Source organism: Kryptolebias marmoratus, linkage group LG1 (assembly GCF_001649575.2).
Source record: "Kryptolebias marmoratus isolate JLee-2015 linkage group LG1, ASM164957v2, whole genome shotgun sequence".
In the NCBI taxonomy this organism is placed as follows: domain Eukaryota; kingdom Metazoa; phylum Chordata; class Actinopteri; order Cyprinodontiformes; family Rivulidae; genus Kryptolebias; species Kryptolebias marmoratus.
Window position 1 is genome coordinate 20901918 of NC_051430.1, and position 13461 is coordinate 20915378.

Here is a 13461-nt window from a genome sequence, read left to right on the forward strand (position 1 = left end):
CTCTGTTTGATAAAGCTTTCTTTAATCTTTCGTGCGTGTTTGTAGTTTAAACAGCATCATTTCCCTGTGACAGTAATGAATGTTTCTCTGTGTCTCGTGGAAGGCGCATTAGACCAGCGAATATTTGTGTGATGTATCTTTAATGCCTGTGTTGCATTGTGTGCTGTGTTAAGACACCGTCTCTCCGCTTGTCTCTTCTGTAAAATTGACGCAGAGGAAATTAAATTTTGACAGCTGGGATATAGCTTGCCAGTTGCTATGGTAGCAGTAGTCTGCCTGTTGAGTGCTCCCCTCTCCATTCTTCTTCCCTTTATCATTGCTGATTTATTTACTGCTGTTGATTATTATGCAGAACACCCAGAGGTGTCACTGTCTGTCAGCGGACAATCAGGAGGCTCTCTATTCCCATATCTATGTTCCTTAATTGAAGATTGTTATGCTGTCTCAACATAGCAGAACTTGTTGGGGAAAATGTTACAATCTGTGGACAGCTCCCAGTTTTTATCCACGAATAGGTTTAAACGTCTCCTTTTTGACTGCGCGCCTCGGTTGCGTCCAGTTGAATGTAAGTAAAGAGAAGCAGCTGGAACAGAATTAGCAGGTAAATCGGATGAAGCCGTCGGCGGCAGCAAGAAGACTGCGCGAAAGAATCCCCGTCACCTGGATTTTGAAACCCCCCGCTAAGAAGCAAGGGCAGGAGCCCAGAAAGCCTTTTGTAATTCCCAAAAGACGCCCTCCTCCCCTCCGTTTGTGTTGACGTGATTCACAGAGCTGCACTCCGAAGTGCCTTGGTAGAGTCCCACTGAGACCCGTAATCTGAGATTATATACGACCATCTCACGCACACTTGAAAACAAAGAAACAAATTGGTTTATTGGTAATATGCGTCATAAAGTTTCCCTCTGCTGTGAGTCGTGTACTTACATTTATATACCTGACACACGTGTGCAGGTTCACATATAAACGGAGAAGCATGAAGGATCCAGCTGGGCGTCGGGGTGCAGCAGGGGACGGATAAAAAGCTCTGCTGCGTGACTCTCAGATCCGCAGACCGTCACAGTGAAGAATGAGGGAGCAAAGAGTAGATTTCCATCCCTTTGTTCACGAGCTTATAATGATGTAGAACTTCTTCATCCAACAAGAAGTGGCAAGACTCTGCGTTTAATTTTGCATTAATCAGTGGCTTGAGAACTGCTTCGCATTATATTTTAATCAATATATGTTGGTTAGTTTCTGTGTTCTTGACAGACTCTTTCAAGGGAAATTGTTTTATTATTCTCACAGTCCGTGCCCACAAATTGCATGCCGTTTTCTCAAGATGTCTTAGAGTAGAAAGTGTGGCGATGCAGCCTCAAAAATCTGCCTTCTGTACATCTGCTGTTCTGCGCACTTCTTAAATTAATTGTTGCATGGCTTCTTCTTCACTCTACCCCCACTCCCCCCTTATGGGTGAATTAAATGTTCAACACAGAGAAACAAATTAGCTTTAGCTTTTTATGTCCTTGCTCAGAGTGGGGACTTCTGGTTCTGATTTGTAACAGAGAAATACATTAAACTGGCAACAGATAAGACATTGCTTTGATTTTCATAATTTTTTTTTTTTTTTCTTCTTCCATAAAGTGTTTTCTTCCAGATATGAAAGTATTTGCTGAGCTGACATTCACTGGTAATAAAACAACTGACATTAGAGTTTGTTTTCCTGTGATAGCTGTGGACTACAGCATCTTATGATTTAAAAAAAAAATGCACGGCACAACGCTGAAATGTTTCCTTCGGCAGTAATGCATCGACGTCCTCATTTCCTGTCCTATCACAACAGCAAAAAACCCGCACTTTGAGATCGCTGAATCTTTCCCATTAGAATTAGATGCTGATGCATCACTCGTCATTCATGCATTTTATTTTTTGAAGCAATTTTTAGCAACCTGCTTCAGGAGTGCTAAAAGCCTCTTTTAGAGCTGCTGGGTTTGGAAGAAAAAGCTTCTTTACAAAACTTATGAGGACCTGTTGAGGAGACAAACGAAACGTGTTTATTAGTAAGCATGTGTTATTGACGAGTCAAGACATTCTCCCTCAGAGTTACGACAGGGGGCCAAGCGAAAGCACTAGCCTGGCTTCTATTTACACTCAGAACTTACTTAAAATATGTTTTTTTTTTCAAGTGAAAAATCAAAGAATACAAAAGAAACACTTTTTTATCTGTTAGCACAACTTGCATCCAGAATATCTCTATTTAAAACAAAGAAATAAAAAAAAACTTGTAGTTCAGTGTGAGTGGAACTGTTTTACCTCCTCTTGGCAAACAAACAAACAAAACAAAGCAAACAAAAAACCCCCCAAACAACTCGATGCAGTGACGGTGTACTGTATTTGACTGTCTTGTCACAGTGAATATTTGCAGGTTTCGTGCTCTTGTCTCTTTTCTGAAACCGAAACCAAACATAAGCTCAACTCTTTTACACAGTGAAGCTGCAGCTGCATCCCAGTGAATTTGAACACGATATAGATGAGCAAGTCTTAGCATAGCTGCCTAAACCAAATACGACTTTTTTTTGTGTGTATGTGTGTTTGGATTCAACACAACCTGGTGTGGGAAGGACCGAGGTTAATCATTTTTGAAAGGCACATTTCTGAGCCCGTACAATTATCTTAAACACACAAATCTCACGTTTGTGGATCCCTTTATTAACCGGTGCATTTTAGCCTCCATTAACCTCAGTAAATTCCATGCCAAATTAAAGAGAAATAATATTGTCATTATGGCTTTCTGATCTAGCGTTTCATAGCCTTTTGTTGTGGAGTTTTCCTTTCAGTGTTTTTGTCTAAACCCTGCGATGAGTAGATGAAAGTTGATCAAATATTTGTATTTATACAAAACCACCTGCCTGAGAGGTAATGTACCGCGGTTTTAAAATTTCCTCTTGTTTACGAACGCATGTAAGAAAAGACACCGACACCCTGTTGAAGTCACGTCATGAAATGTAAGGATTTAGTCAAATTAAATAGTTTATTGTTTTCACTAAAGCTGACGTGTCACTCCTTGGAGTAAAACTTTATAATGAATTCAATTATTGTTTCAATATTTTTCAGCTGAAGAAACTTTCATGGATTTTTATGAACTTGGTGATTTTGAAAGAAAACTGAAAAGAAGAAAAGCTTTTTCAGGTCTGGTTTGTGCTCAGTATTTAAATAGTCGTGGCCTTATTGGTTTTGTTGTTTTAAAATTAGGAACAGGGCACCTTAAATAAAAAGTTCCCCTTCTTTATGCTTCATTTTCAGCCTTGGATTCTGTATAATATTCCTTGTGTTTTAATAATAATAATTATACAATGATATTTGTTGAAATGATTTAGGTCAGCTGGGAAATCTAATTTAATGTTTGAATGCCTAATTAGTTCATTTCCTACCTTAACCTATTGAGATCAACAAATATATTGCAAAAAAACAAAAAACCCTGAACATAAAAAACCCCAAACCAACTTGGTACTGTTGGCTTTCACATTTCAGGACCTAGAAATCACATTCACATAAAGATTAGACAAGTTGCCATTTTCAGTTAAGTGAGAACAAGAAATTATGTGACTTAGTAGGTTTAGAGTTGCTTTTTAGAAGCTCAACAATAGCAAAAGGATGAGGCTTTGCTCACAAGCACTGAGTGCTGCCCCTCGGCAGGCTTCCACAAAGCCTGCCAGTCAGAAGAAAATGGGCTTTTATGGGTTTAAAGAGCCTGGAGCTAATATTACAGGCAGCAGCTGAGCTGAGGGGCCACATAACAGGCAGAAGGAGATAAATAAGGATTTGTTTTGCACTGTGAATCATGCAATATCATGCAATAAAAATATCGAGCTTAAAATAAGCTTTTTATGTTCCCTTAATATTCACCATTTTAGAAGCTTATTTGGTGTATCTTTACCTTTTTTTTTGTTTCATGTAAAGAAAACATTACTTTGTAGATTGACACGGTTTCCCAAGGCCCAAAGGTCTGTGTTGGTCGGAATTAATTATCTGATAGGAAAAACCACAAGATTAAATGGTAAATTGGTTGTATTTTTATAGTACTTTGTTCATCTTACTGACCACTCAAAACACTTTTTCCATTAAAGGCTACATTCACTCATTCACACACACTGATTTGCAGATCAGCAGCAATATGGGGTCCAGTTTCTGGCCCAAAGACACTTTGACAAAGAGTGGAAAAGCTGGACTCAAACAGAAAGCCTCCCAGCTGGCAGACGACTTCGGCCACAGTTCAACTTCGCTCTCCCACCCCTCTCCTCATAGTTCTCTCTCTCCACTCTGTTCTTTGTGTTCAGTTTTAGTTTTTGGCTTTTAGAGGTGAATGTTAGAAACTGTTGCTTGCATCACATTGTAGACATTTTAAAGATTTTCATAAGCGTATTATGTAACGATGTTGCTCTCCTACGTATGCTGCATTTGATAACAAATTCTCACTGAATTTCCAACTTCTGACTGGAAAAGGTTAGAAAAAAGTGCCCGCAGGAAGTCAAAATTGGGTTTTGTTGGAGTTTTGGGGGTTACTTTGCACGTCATACACTCGTATGTACTGTGCTGTTCTCATGCACAGAAATGATATTGTTTTATTTTATGATACATCCTCTGGCAAAAAAAATATGGGATTAATACTCTTGGATTCTTCATCTTAAATTAGCAAACAGATTTCAAATGGCTCAATGTTTTGGGTTTGTAAAACAATAAAAAAAAACAATTATTAATGTTTCCAGAAGTTTCTATTTTTGAGAGAGTACCAAAAAAATCGGGGACTACGAGTGAATAAAACAAACAAAAGATCCCTATTTGTGACAGATGCACCATTTCCAGCTCTTGTGACAGCTTGAATTCTTTGTGGCGTAGACTGCTAATAGAAAATATTTTTCATCAAACACATTCCAGCTTCCTCTGATAGCGGCTGACAGATCAGCTTGGCAGGATGAAGCCTTGTCAGGAGCCATTTCTTTCAATTTACAACGTAAATTATCAGTCCAGACTGTTTATTGCTCATATCAGCAAGTTGACATGTCTTTTCTGAAGAAACCCTTTGACAGTCGTTGATTTGTGGCAACTTGTATTATCATCCTATGACTAAGACTCTAATATCACCATATTGGCTTTTTACTGGTGGAATAAACAAGCCTTCAAGACTTCAGTGTCCACCTGTAGAGGTAATGACTTCTGTCTACCCTGGTTATTTGCTTTAAATCCAAACCAGCAGAGGCTGTGGACACATGTATGTTTTCTCTTTCTGTGTATGTTAGATCAATTCTCTTCAGCTGATTTTTTTCGAAGATGCATCCCAAGTTAACTTATGTTTCCACCTATTGTTTTAAATTCTTTTGTTCTTTTTCCAAGTCATTTGTCTCCAGCTATCTGTTCTGATGCTGTCATTCCTTCCTTGGTCTCCTCGCATGTTTTCCTTTTTACAACAATCATTCTTTGCGCCTAATCCAATTTTACTTTTTTAGTTTTTTGGCCGTAATTGACAGGGAACAACCAACATAATTTACCACATTCTGTACCGAGTGACCTTGTTGAAGGAGTTGTGTGATTGGTTTTGTTGTTTCGGCTGACAGCTCTCTTGTTCGGGCCGTGTTTCCTGTCTGTCAGCCCGGTGCGAAAGATTATAAGGTCTGCGAAAGTTCTTACTTTTACTTTAAACTCGTTTAGTTATTAAAAGTTATGCAGGTCTTTCTTTGGGAAATGCAAATGACAAGGTGATTCTCTAATTGTTCCTACAACAAATATAATCAGCTCTAACAGGTTTATTTTAATTTAGGGATGTTTTTATAACAAAACTGGAACATTCAGCTGTTTTATTAAAAAAGTTTGTCATATTTGTGATTTTTCATTTATATTTTTAAATGTTCATATATAAAACAAAGGTGAAGGACCATCCTTCAAGAGTGTTGATTAAAAAAAACCTACAGTGACTGAAGGTCAACCATTTTATTGTGTTTTTGAGTAAGCATTTATTTATCATTGCTAAACATGAGATTATTCAGCATGGATCAAGCCTATGACCTGAATTTTTCCACAATAAAGACATGCACAAGATAAATGGGGTTTAAATCATTGCTTTGGTGTGACTCAGTACAAGAACTTATAAAAGTTAGAAAATTTCCAGGTGATGCTAACAATAAATCTGAATTATGACTCATTTAAAAATAAAAAAAAATGGTGTTTGAAAATAAATTTCTGATGTTGTGGCAAATCTTTATCATAAAACATTAGCTGTGTTTATCTCCAAGCTCAGAACATGTTCATATGACAGAGATTTCAAACCCTACGTGTGTTTTACTCTGTTTTTATCTTCTATCCACGATTTACTGTAGAAAACCTGCAATTCTGTGTTGGCTCCTTTTTTATTTGCACATTGACAACACTGTTAAACCTTCTGCTGACTGTGATACATATTGTCAGCTGCATTATACGCTTACCATACCGTTGTGAATTTGTTATATACTGTAATATGTAATGCAAGTCTTACCTGTTTTTTTTTTTTACATTTTATATTTTCATGACTGCAGGGTCATCTGGAACATAATGAGGCAGCAGTTTCTTCAAATTAAAACAATCACAACATAATTATGCTGTCATTGAAATTCTGGTCCTTCGTCATCTGGGCTTTGGAGATAAATACTGGAAAATTATCATGTCCTTAAGTAATGAAGAAGATAAACATTAGTGTGTCTTCCAAATGATTATTTCCTTTGGGTACAGAAATAGCATTTTCATTGTGGATTTACAGACATGAGTGGAGAGGGGGGTAAAAAAAACATCCTCAATCAACCAGTACTTGCTTTTATGATCAGTTGTCACTAGTAGGATTCTGTTTTTTTTTAGCTAGTTCTCACAAAAAAAAAAAAAAATGCAAATGAAAGCTTTTTGAGTTAAAAGGTGTCAGTGCTCTACATTTTGGAAATGTAGCTTTTTATTTAATTAAAAATCGTGAAAAAAAAAAGCTAATTTGACTTGGCAGTGTTCCCTTAAATGGCAAAGCACGACGTGGACGAGGATTAGATGGATCTCTCCAAGCAACAAGAAGTTGTGATATTAATTAGAACTCGTAAGTCCCCATAGTTTCTCCCCCCAGGTGAAACCAGCGTGGCGGTGCTGTCATCGTGTGACTTTTTTATAGGTTAGCATCACAGATTGTGTGACAAGTTGACAGTCCCTGAAGGTGATAGGCTAAGTGAAAAGTAAATACAGATACAGTGAGCAAAGAATTCTGTGAAAGGAAACCGATTCCGGGCGCAGAGAGAAACAGAAAGCAGAAAGGACATTAAGGTTAATCAGAAATTTACCCCTGCCGTATAACATTAGTTTTATATTTTCTTCCTTTCTGTGTCTAGAGAGCTCTGTTCACCATTAGATTCACTGCCTGGAGCTTGGCTTGTGCTCACTCTTTAGTCACAGATGCACTTTATGTCGGAGATGAGTTTAATGGCAGCATTAAACATCCATAGCCTCAGGTGCTGAATGCAGATGACTGCGCTATGTCTGTCAGGTGGAGAGAAGGAGTGACAAATGAGGGTGATCATTCTCTCTTAGCTGTGGTGTACCGTTGTACTTCACTCGCACGGGGATGGAAGCACACACTTACACACAGATATCTGCAGTTCACACATGTTCAGAGCCATAGACACAAATTGGATTGTCCCCATAAATGCGTTCATTATTGCCAGTAAAAAATTTAATGACAAAAAAGTTGGCAGAGGGTACTGACTGCCTTACTAAATGCGCCTCAGTTTTTAAGTATCCCTTACAATTATCACTTGTGAGACATTGTACTTTTTTTATTGATGACTGGCAGCCCACTGCTTCTTATTGCTGCTGAAGATAATGCACTTGAATCCCACATAATTTATTTGACGAGCGGTCATTATTTGTCTCCGCACACTAACCAAGCATTATGTAAACCCAGAGGTGGAAGTATGCATACGGGCATGTGTATGTTGTTAGCATCGTGTGTGTTGTTTATTGCCTGTGTGGGTGTGTGTACGAGCGTGCGTGCAGGCATGTGTCAGTGCTGAGAGCCAACAGCTCAGTAATAAAACACTGGTAAAATATTGAAAGTCATAAAAAGGCAGATAATTGGCTTTTTCAGGTTGGTGAAATGGATCACTTCTAACACAGCTGTTGAGAAATGGCTGCTGAGAGGAGTGAGTCAGACAGATGGAGAGGAGAGTGTAATTTTGAGAAAGACAAAGGGTGAAAAACCTGTGTATTAAAGAGTAAAAAAAAAAAAAAAACAGGAAACGAGGAGGAGCGCATGGGGGAATATATAGGATTAAAAATGAATGAAAGGGGGGAAAAAAAAGAGTGGAGGAGATCAGGAAAATGGAGCAGAAGGAGCAAAAAAGGGTACAAGACAAAGAAAGAGGCTTTTTCTAAACCATTTCTCTTTTTAATTTTCTGTTCTTTGGAAACCATTTCACTTTTTGTGGATTTACTTGTAACCATCTGCATTTATTCATGCAGTACCGGTTTCTGCCACTAGCTAGTGTTATAGTATATTCCTATCAATTTAAATTAGGACTTTGACTACTTGTATAATCTCTTAATTGACTGCCATCAGAGAGTCCTGTTCCCTAGAATCACACGCTGTGCATAACCTGCCTAGACGTGCTGTGTGTTTGTGTGTGTGAAAGAAAAAGAGGCTTGTGGAAAAGTGAAATAGAGTGAGAGTGGCTACCGGCTCATGACAGTGAAAAGACAGATGACCCTGAGTAGAGGAACGGCCTCCCTGCCTGTATAGTATCTATCATCACTGAACAGACTTGTCTTCTACTGTTTGCTGCACTTCCCTTTGTGCGTGTGTGTGTGTGTGTGCGCGTGCGTGCGTGTGTTCGTGTGTGTGGGGTAATTACCTGCGGATGAAACTCATGCTTTGCTGGAAAATGACTTGTCTACCCTGTAACTGCACACAAAAATATGTATAGGTTTGCATGCATGGGCGCACACGCGCGTAAAATGTGTTTTCTTCACTTCTAAGGACATAACATTGATTCACATTTATCTCCCGGATAAAAGTTTGACCAGAAAACGAGCCTTTATGATTAACATTAAGTGTAATTTCTCTTCCCAAAAGGAAGATGAGTCATCACTATGAACCACTTAGCAGATTCATTCCTCCTACAACACAAGCGATGTCTGTGCACACATGCAGCCAGTGCACGAGCAGCTACACAGCCTTTACCCACCCTACTGCCACCGAAGCAACTACCACCATAAAAGTACTAGTGCCAGAAGATTAGAAATGTCTCATGTCCTGAATCATACATCATCTTTTACAAACACCGAGGCAGTGTTACATCACGGACGTGCACGGCTGCCGTTCGCGCCGGATCATTTGTTTTTATTGATGATGAGACAGATGACAGAAGCAACAAAAGGAATTCCAAAGTGTCTGTGTGCACCAGCCAGTAATAAACCGTATAAATTCGCCAGAAACCATTTGGTGAGAATAAACCAGTAGATTCCTGAGGTAACAGATTCAGCAGTGGCTGAGTTAATGACCTGTTCTCAGCCTGATGGAGCAGCTTTTCATTAGCTGTAAACAAAACTAAAGACAAAAAGACCCACAAACTGCTTAAGATGGCTGCTCGAAAGGTCTTAAAAATCATTGCGGAGAAGAAAACTTGTCATTTAAAAGGTATTATTGTTTTGTACTGCTAGGTTGATGTTGTCAGACTTTAGGCGGTCCTTGTGGTGTTAAAAATCCACAGAAAGTTTTTTATTCTTTTCAATTTTTCATACCTTTTTGTCAAATTTTCTCCACAAAATCTGCCAACTTGCCCTCATCATGAAAAGCTGTCTTTAAAAGTGAACATTTACTATCTGCTAAGTGATTAAGGAGTTAGTTTTTGTCCTAATTGCTTCATTCATTTCTACGATGAGCTCAGGTAATTTCCAACAAAATCCATTTCTTAAACATGGATTATTGTTATTTATAAATGACAACAAAATCCACTCAGTTTCTACGTCCTGTCCATCCATCTGCCACTCAGCTGTTCACATACAGAACAGAGTGGAGGTGGGGATGTGTTCTTATGTGCTTTAGAGCATAAATGAAGTAAATCAATCAGCGGGAAGGTTTTATTGTTGTCTTTTGCTTCTCTGATCAATGCGACTCGAGTCTCACGCTGGGAGCCTGGAAGAATCAAATTTGAAGACATCTCGCAAAGTTTTCGTGTTACCTCCTTAAAAGCATTCATGACAATTGTGGATGGAGATAATAATCTTGTATTTCTCTTTCAATCCAAAGGCTCTACTTTGCGTCATTGAAATGAAACTAGCTGACGAATTATTTGCAGGATTTGTTGAGGATACTTTGTTGGAGGCAAAACTAAAACTATAAAAGAAGTAAATTTTCACTGCGACAGACATCATGACAAAGACTCAAGAGTTTTATTCCTTTTTTTTTTTTAGTGTTAACTACAATTTACAGCCCTTATGTGTTTGGTTTTACCGGATATATAACACTGAAAGAACTGATGTTTTGCAAAAGAACACCATTTTTTTTTTAAATTGTTGCTGCAAATTTACTTAAAACGCTTCTCTCACAATATTTTTTGTGACTACGTGGATTTACTGCACCACATACTTGACTAAAGAATTCAAACCAAAAACCCTGGTAAAAGTCAGACTGAGGGTAAAAGTGTCATTTTTTTTTTTTAAGAAGCACACTAAAGACAACAACAACAACAAAAACTTGTGACAGAAGTAAAAAAAAAAACCTTTGTTTTGATACTGCACTGTGCCTTTTCAAGCTGTGCTCAAAGAAAAAAAAAAAAAGAATGATGTATATTTTTTTATTTATTTACGCTCTGCTCATCCCAGTTGAATAGCATGTGGGGCAACAAAGAAAAACATGGAGAAAGTTCACCATTCCAGGGATGTCAAGCGCGATCAAAAAGCTAAAAACAAAACCATTTTAGAGCGGGGACAAAAAGCACCCACAGCTACTTGACAGACAGTACTTACCTGCCCTCAAAAGACTGCCTGTTTCATCGACATTTGTCTGAGGTACTCAGCAGTTTCCCTTGAGGGACACCTGAAGTTTTGATACGGCATCAGTTCGGTGTAGTGGTTGTCACGATGACAAAGTAAGAAAGAGAAAGGGGCAAAGCGAAAGTTAAAGAGTCAGTAGACGGGGGGGCTTAGGAGACTGGTCGGTTGGGGCTCCATTAGGTAGCAACAGCAAGGACAAAGCGGTTAAGGCGTTGAGATTGATGAATAAAATAAAAAAATAAAAATGAAGGGATTGACAAGTAGGTGGGGTAAGGGTGCATGAATGATAGTAAAAAGACGAAAGTTGATGGGACGGTTAACGAGCAAAGAAAAAGGTATGAGGCAGCAATTCAGCTCGACCTTATCAGTGGCAAGTCTTCTGAATGACTCTGGGTGATTGATATTTTTGTGATATTGTCTTATTTTGGTCAAGAAACGATTTCCCAGGAGAATTTACTGTCGGAGTTAACGTTCCTCGCCACTGTTTACTTGCTCATTTTTCTGGGAGAGCGCGACAGAAGGCTTCTCATCTCCTCTCACCCTGCTCTAAATGGCCATCAGTCAAAGTGAACATGTTCTGTTGATGATAAAGAGCTCCTCGCGTCTGCTACTACGACTGCCTCTCTTTATTGCAATCGCTCCTTCTCCTCCTCCTCTTGTGACGCAGACCGTGAGCCCTGCGATTGTCTGTGTTGCTTTTCAGACGAGAGGGTGGTATTTCTCGGCTCACCTTTTGAAAATGTCACAAAAAAAAAAAAAAAAAGTTAAGATGCACAGACTCCATGTACATTTTTCCTGTCAAAATATCACAACCTGGCAGGCAAATGTTAATGCAGGAATAAAGTTTAATGAAACAGATAGAAAAAAAAATATGTGAGGATTTTTTTTTTTTTTTTTTTTTTTTAGTTTTCCATTTGTTAAACATTCGGAATGATGCGCTTTTAAAAAAACAAAAACATTAGTAAACATTTATTTTGTTGCATCGAAATGATCATGTTTAATAGTGCTACTACTTCAGATCTTATGTAGTTGGAGGCTGAGGGTTTATCAAGGTTTTGTTTTATTCCCAGTTTAATGTTTAAAATATTTGTGTAAAAAACTGCTTTTTTTTAGTTACTGCCAACAAATTCTAATTGCTGTCTAATTGTGTCCATGGTTAAAAGAGCTAATAAACTCATCATTTATTTATTTATATTCAGGTTTGTGTTTTGGTGTTTCTGAATTCCTGAATTTGCATTGTGCCCAGAACGATGTCCTTGTTAAATTTTCTATTTAGCAGGAGCACTATCTTTTGCTATTTCAATTTCAAATCCTGCCAAACAATTTTAAATGTTGCAATAATGAACACATTGTATTACAGTGTTTTTTGTAATGTATTTTTTTTCTGTTTTGCTGAAATTACTCTTGAACCACTGTAAATTGCAGTTATATGGTTATTCTAAATGGACAACACAGAAAACAAAAATGTTGGTATTTGTCTTTTATGGCACATTAATGCTCAGTATTTAAGAAAAAACAAACAAAGTGAAGGAAAAAAAACACAACTCCAGTTAGTCTGACATTCAGTAAAAATACTTTTGCAAATGTGGAAAACTAATGTGCACGTCCCTTTAAAGCAGGGGTGTCCAATCCTGGTCCTGGAGGGCCACCATCCTGCATGTTTGACTTGTTTCTCTGCTCCAACACACCTGATTTGAATCAATGGGTGATTAACAGGCTTCTGCAGAACATGAAGAGGTAATTTAACCACTGAATCAGGTGTGTTGGAGCAGGGAAACAAGGAAAACATGCAGGATAGTGGCCCTCGAGGACCAGGATTGGAGACCCCTGCTTTAAAGGTTCCACGTACATGGCAACCCAGGCATAATGGATGTTTGTGTTGCCAGGTAAGAGGTAACAAACAAAATCAAGTTATGTTGAGATGTACATCTGCAGCTGTACATCATAAGCAATGCTTTTCTGCTGACATTTATAGAGAACTTTGAGAACTTGAGCAGTGAAGGATGTCTCTAGTACATGTCCTTTGTTTTACTAAATTCTGTAGATGTTGAAGGTAAATCAACAGAGGTTGTGCACCACAGACCAAAGACAATCAGCTCCTGGGGCCTGTTTATTGTTTAATGGACTGTGTTTCCAAATGGGGCAGTTAATTAAAAAGGGTGCTTTAGTTTTTTTTTTTTGGTAGCAAAGTTTCTAATATTTCTGTAGAGATGTTTCTATTATTGTCTCTGTATTGATTCTACTTGGTTCAGTTCACTTACAGTCAGTTTAGTTGTGTAGAGCTAATTTAAGTCAAAATTATTCTCAGGGTTTTTTTTACAGAGACATAAACTAGTTCATTTCAAACCCAGTCTATTACAATTTGGTTCAGTCGAATTTATTCCAATTTAATCTAATTGTAATCCAAATCAATATAGTTAGATTCAATAAATC

The 13461-nt window shown here is 38.0% G+C and overlaps 1 protein-coding gene across 3 annotated transcripts in view; it reads left to right on the top strand.

Annotated features, from left to right (window-relative positions):
- The window catches only part of ccser1 (coiled-coil serine-rich protein 1), a 113306-nt gene that overhangs the window by 23852 nt on the left and 75993 nt on the right, over positions 1–13461 (top strand). The gene's annotated exons all lie outside the window — the stretch shown is intronic.